This window comes from Thamnophis sirtalis, unplaced genomic scaffold, assembly GCF_051295495.1.
Source record: "Thamnophis sirtalis isolate CommonGarterSnake01/CBP01778 unplaced genomic scaffold, rThaSir2_p1.2 scaffold_9, whole genome shotgun sequence".
NCBI lineage: Eukaryota > Metazoa > Chordata > Lepidosauria > Squamata > Natricidae > Thamnophis > Thamnophis sirtalis.
Window position 1 is genome coordinate 46224888 of NW_028261389.1, and position 6000 is coordinate 46230887.

A 6000-nucleotide genomic window follows, 5' to 3' on the forward strand; every position below is an offset into this window, starting at 1 on the left:
CTCCCGTGCTAAGCGCCGCGCCACCGCCGCGACGTGTTCCTCCCCCTCCTGTTTCCCTCACACATCTCCCCCCCCCCTCTTCTCGCTCCCTCACGGAGACAAAAGCAAACGGAAACCGAGGGGGACGAGACAGACCGCAAGGAGCCCAAACCGCCCCGGACCCGACCGAAGCCCTTCCCCGGCCGCCGGCGGATTCCCGGGCAGATTCGTAGTTGGGCCGCAGCAGAGGAGGTGGCAGCGGGGGAAGAATAATAGGGCCGAACTCACCGCATGAATTTTCTTGTCCCGAGGATCCAAGATGGCTGAGCACCCCGCACGGAGGATGCTGGGGGAGCGACCTTTACCCTCTGACCCCAGCGCTGCCGTCGTGACCCCGCCGCCGCCGCCCGGCAGCGACTACGGGACGAGCGGGAAGGTGGACGTGATAGGCCGGCCTAGAACGGCTTCACCGACCCAAGACTCGCTCCCGCCGGGGGCCCTGACAAGAAACGAGGCCTCCTGCCTGCTTGGGCGCGCGGCGAGTATTCGAGTCTCGTTCCCGCCGCGGTTTGCCCTGCCGGAGCGGCTGAAAAACGGCGAGGGGGCCGCCACCGCCGGGATCTCGGCGCCCAACTTCCGAGAGAGCGGCCTTGCACGGACCGCGAACTGATTCCGAGACATCCGGGGAAAGGGGGAGGGTTGTTTGTTGTTGGTTTTTTTACACGGTGGAAGGAGGAAGCTTCGCGCGCACACGCTCCTTCGGGCCGTTTGGGAAGCACGGAAACGGCGGCCGCAGCTTTTGCACCATATTTAGAGTTGAAATTGGGGCGAACTTTCCGCCGCCGCCGCCGCCAAGCTGTAATACTTTGCAGTTCCTCTTCCGCAATCACTTAGGGATGTTTTCCAAAGTGACATTTCCGAACATGTAAATAACGACCCTGGATTCCTTACAGGTGTATTTCAAGAGGCCTATGTGCTGCTTCCTCATTCTGTTGTACATGTAAGACTTTTGTGTAAGATTGTGACCACGTTGTGCAATCCTCAGAAAAACAGCCTGATAATAGAAGGACATGTATTTTCTATTTCTACCCAATGCAGAAGGAGGGATGGATTCATATTCCAACTAGGAACACAGCAAGTCCAGTAATATGCTTTCAACATTGATTGAAATAGAAGAATCCCAAAGCTAAGTCACTGTTGGGGATACACTCCCTTTGCCAGTCTATTTTTCACCTCTCATACCTTTGGTATTTGTTGTGAGAATAACAAGGACAGGAGTATTAAGTATAACATCCTTAGTTTGGAAAACCTTCAGTAAATAATAAAATTCTAGAATTGGGTATGGTTCCTTTACACGGGACATCAGATGCAACATTCTATACCAGGGGTAGTCAACCTTTTTATACTTACCACCCACTTTTGTATCTCTGTTAGTAGTAAAATTTTCTAACGGCCCACTGGTTCCACAGTAATGGTGATTTGTAAAGTTACAAGTAACTTTATAAAATTTATAAAGCAGAGTTATAGCAAACCCCTATCGCCCACCATGAAAGCTGGAATGCCCACTAGTGGGCGGTAGGGACCAGGTTGACTACCACTGCTCTATACCCTAGGAGTTGCGTTTAAACTAAGGTCTTAGGACCCATGTATGTGGTGATAACATTCTAGCACCACACTTATTCAGTGTGCTAATCTTAAAAGCAATTAATTTAATTTTTGTAATTAGATCAGCCATATCTATCGCATACAATCTTCAGTTCATGTTTAAATTTGGGTTTCTTTCCCAATGAAAATAGAAATAGTGCACAACAGCATCTCTTGTACTTAAACGACAGTTTGAAGAAAACACTTCAATGAAACAACTCCCACAAATATAATCTTGTAATTCCTGATCTTTGTAGATCACAATATTTTGAATAATAAATTATTCTTTTCCCATGCCTAGTATTCTATATATGAAACTGGTACAAAATTGATTTTTTTAATAAATGAAACAATTGGGAGGGACAAATATTTAAATTGTGGAACATAAATTAAGCACTGTAATTTAAGGTAGTGGTTAAAGCACAAGACTAGAAACACAGACAGTTCTGGTCCTACCTTAGGCACAAAGCCAGCTGGGTGTCCTTGGCCAGTCACTCTCGACCCTAGGAAGGAGGCTGTGGCAAACCATCAGGAAAACTGCAGGAATTTGCCTAAGCGGTCATGAGGAGTCAACATTGACTCAAGCATAGATACAAATTGTCTAATAATGATGTAAATACATATAAACATTTTACAATGAAGAACATATTTGTATTTAGAAGGTTGTGTTCCCTAAAAATGTGTTTAGAATTGCAGGTTTTAACAATGCTTGAATTTTATTTGTGTTACCCATGCCAAAATCTTTGCACCTAATTGAAGTCAGTATTTTTACAGAAGAAATTCCTTGCAAGTCTCATGTAAACATTCAGATTTTAATGTGTATAAATGATCCTCAGCAAAGAATGTAGTCAAACGTAACTCCTGGTAACTTCATAGACACATGTTGGGCTTTCTTGGTAAAACTACAGAAATGACTTTCCATTGCTTTCTATTATGTTTTTTCAGCTAAGCTGTTTAGCCTATTTTCTAGTGGTGTTTCATCCAAGTTTTACTGTGTCTAACCTTGTTTTTGAGATCAGCCAAAAGTACTTCCACACCCTATGTAGAAAATGTATAATACTAGAAGTAGCATTAATTGATAATTATGTTGGGAAATACCCTTACTGAATTTATTTTTTAGGGAAGTATAACTTGTTCTACTTGAATTAGGAATCACAAACCTTTTTTTAGTAGACAATTGTGAAGCACTACTTAACTATTGGCAATAAAGATAGCAGCCCTTATTTGACCATGGCTCATCCTCCAAAAGCTGAACAGCATTGGACCTAGTTAGTGTATAGGTGAGAAACCACCAGGAAATAAGACTGTAAGTTGGATTGAATGGTTGAAAAAATATAAATGACAAGCCATTTCTATGCTATTACAAAGAAACTATGTAGACTTGTCCATGTTGCTTCCAAAAACTGAACTGAACTGGTCTTAATTCCTGTTTGCTTGATCATTCAGTTCTTTATAACTCTTTGCATACAGTGAGTTAGTGCAACATTGGAAGAGGTAGAAAGACCCAGCTTATGGAATTGCCAAGAGTCAGGCATAACTAAATTGATATCATCATCATACAATATCTTACAGTGGACAACAGTTTTCCAGTCTGTCGGTCACTATCTGCTTTTCTGAGTATTTGTGAGCTCATGCTCATGATATTAATGATAATGTCTGGTCACCTTTTCATTTGCTGGCTTCTTTCTAAATTGCCTTTAATTTTTCCAAACATCAGTCTACTCCAAAAATTCTTGCTTCCGTATTATGAATCAAAAAAAGTTTCACTATCTGCTTGTATATTCTAACCTAATCATCCTAATGAATGCTATTTTCATGCTATTGGAAAAAAATCCTCTCAGCAGTTTTCTCCAGCACCACTGTACAAAGGCATCAATTTGTATTTTTTCAGGTTTATAAAAAATTTACAAATCTTTATAAATTATTGCTGTCAATATGGTTTTTGAGTACATTTCTTATGGCCTCCAAAAAGCAGATGTCATTTTGTTTCATGATTACAGTCTTCAGTGCAGCATTTTTTGCATCCAGGAAGATAAAGTCTGCTATTTCTCCCATCACTTCTTCAGGTATTTGCACTGGACTGATAATAATAACTAACTTTGTTTTCCTTCAAGTTACTCTTAAAAACTGCCTGGATAAGTTCCTTTGTGTTTTTTGACAACATTTTGGGAACTGGTTTGATGTTTTAGGTCTGAGAGAGAATTATTGATGCAATCACCCAGCTAGATTTCTACTTAACTCATGGTCTCTGATTTTAACCATTTAACCAACTGGCTTTCAACAGCTGGCATGACCCTATTTTAAAAAAATATTGGGCATAAGAGCAACCTTTGTAACTTCCACTTTGATCTTCAATAAGACATAACTTCAACACAGTTCATCACAATCTTGAATTAGTTATTCCATGTTCTATTGCTTCCTAATCAACATATATATTTTAACTTGCAGATAAAGTACTGTAGTCTGATAATATCTATGTTTTAAAGGACAATTTACAATACGTTATAGACTGCAACTCCTGCAATTTAAAATTTTAATATAATCAATGCAGCAAAAATAAATATATTTTAATCCTCTTTTGCCTTTTTCATTACCTTTTGGAAATTTGCAATGTGATCATTCCTCTAATGTCTCTGAAATCTTCCCAACACTAGTAATTCTTGTTCCATATATATTGTTTGTATACGTGCACTTATTTAGTAGTTGAGCATTCTTTAGAACGGCTCTTGTAGTATTGAACTATATAAATTAGTCTATTCCAGTTCTTTGGCCAACACTGTTTTCTATAACTGCTTACAAACTTACAAGTAGTGCTTTAAAACACTTCTACCAGTATTTTATCATAAACTCCTAAAAGGAGTTTTTGTTAGCAATATTTTCTAGAGCTACTTAATTTAGTTTTGAAAATGCCTGGTTCTGGATTGGAGCTCCAGAATTCCCTCAAGCCACTGCTGGACATCCATCTATGACTATATCTACTCACATCATGGTCTAATGCTTGTATTAATTCTAAATACAAGTCTTTATTGGTAGGTGTTTTTTCCTGACCCACAAGTTTTAGTCTAAATTTTATTATCTCAGACCTTCACTTGGAAACAGTATTTCTTAAAATGTCCCATTTCTCCATGCTTGAATTATGAGAAGGCTGATTTGTCAGGAAGTTTAGTCCCTGGTTGCAGATTGGGTAGAATCATAGAATTGTAGAAACGGATAAGTCCACCATGATCATCTAGTCTAACTCTTTGCAATGTGCAGTAGAACCAATGAAAAAGTCCTATGAGAGCTGACTGTTCAGATTTTTAAAATTCTTCAGACATGGAATACCCATCTGCCTATGTAGGTAGCCTGTTATACCTTGTACAGATGTCATTTTATTTAAATAAATCTAGTACAATTTACAACTCTTATTTTTGGTCCTAGTTGACAATCTTCCCTGCAATTTCCTTTATGTGCTTGAACACGTTACTTCAAGTCTACCTTCCTCCACATTAAGATTTTTTTCAGCCTATTATCATAGGGTATGTTCTGAAATCCTTGTATCAGTTTTTCTGCCTTGTCTCTAACCTGTCAATATCTTTCTTGAAAATTGGTATCTGGAATCTACAAAGTATTCCCAAAGTGTTCCCCACTGTTGAGTATAGAGGAATGTTAACTTCGTATTTTTGCTTCTTTTAATGCAGCTAGATTTCTGTTAACCATTAACAATTCTGGCAGCTGTCTCATATATTTGTCTCATATATCTTGTTGTCGATGATCGTACTACATCTTTTTTGATGTAGCATTTTCAGGCCACTAATACCTGTTTTGGCAGTCATAGAATGGATCCTATTTGATAAAACTTGTCCACAAAAGAGACCTGATGGACGACATCAGCAAGTATTGTGGGCGCAATTGGCAAAAGAAAGCACAGGACCATATTGGTTGGAAACATGCGGAAGAGGCCTTCATCCTGCAGTGGACAGACAATCACTAAAATGATGATGATGATCATCATCATCATCAACAGCAATAACACCTAGACTTATATACCACTTCACAGTGCTTTGCAGCCCTCTCTAAGCGATTTACAGAGTCAGCCTATTGCCCCCAACTGTCTGGATCCTCATTTTACCGACTCGGAAAGAGAGAAGGCTGAGTCAACCTTGAGCCCATTCAGGATCAAACTCCTGGCAGTCAGCAAAATTAGCCTGCAATATACTGCATTCTAACCACTGCGTCACCAATGAATCCCTCTTATATGCATGCCCTTCATTTTTTCTCACTTATTTTTATTTTATTGTGGTGCATTCTAAATGACATCTAACCTATTTTATCTACTTTACAGCTTATTAACAATAGCAATAAAGAACCAATGGTATGACCTGGAGGGAAATGGAC

At 39.7% G+C, this 6000-nt stretch overlaps 1 protein-coding gene across 5 annotated transcripts in view; it reads right to left on the reverse strand.

Moving 5' to 3' along the window:
* CNOT2 (CCR4-NOT transcription complex subunit 2) overlaps positions 1–391 on the reverse strand; it is a 78947-nt gene extending 78556 nt beyond the window's left edge. For 4 of the 5 annotated variants that reach the window (XR_015697750.1, XM_087723449.1, XM_087723446.1 and 1 more), the window contains exon 1: positions 268–391. The gene's annotated coding sequence lies outside the window, so the exon portion shown is untranslated. The remainder of the gene's footprint in view (positions 1–267) is intronic. The other variant, XM_087723443.1, reaches the window with a different exon arrangement.
* Between the last annotated feature and the right edge of the window lie 5609 nt (positions 392–6000).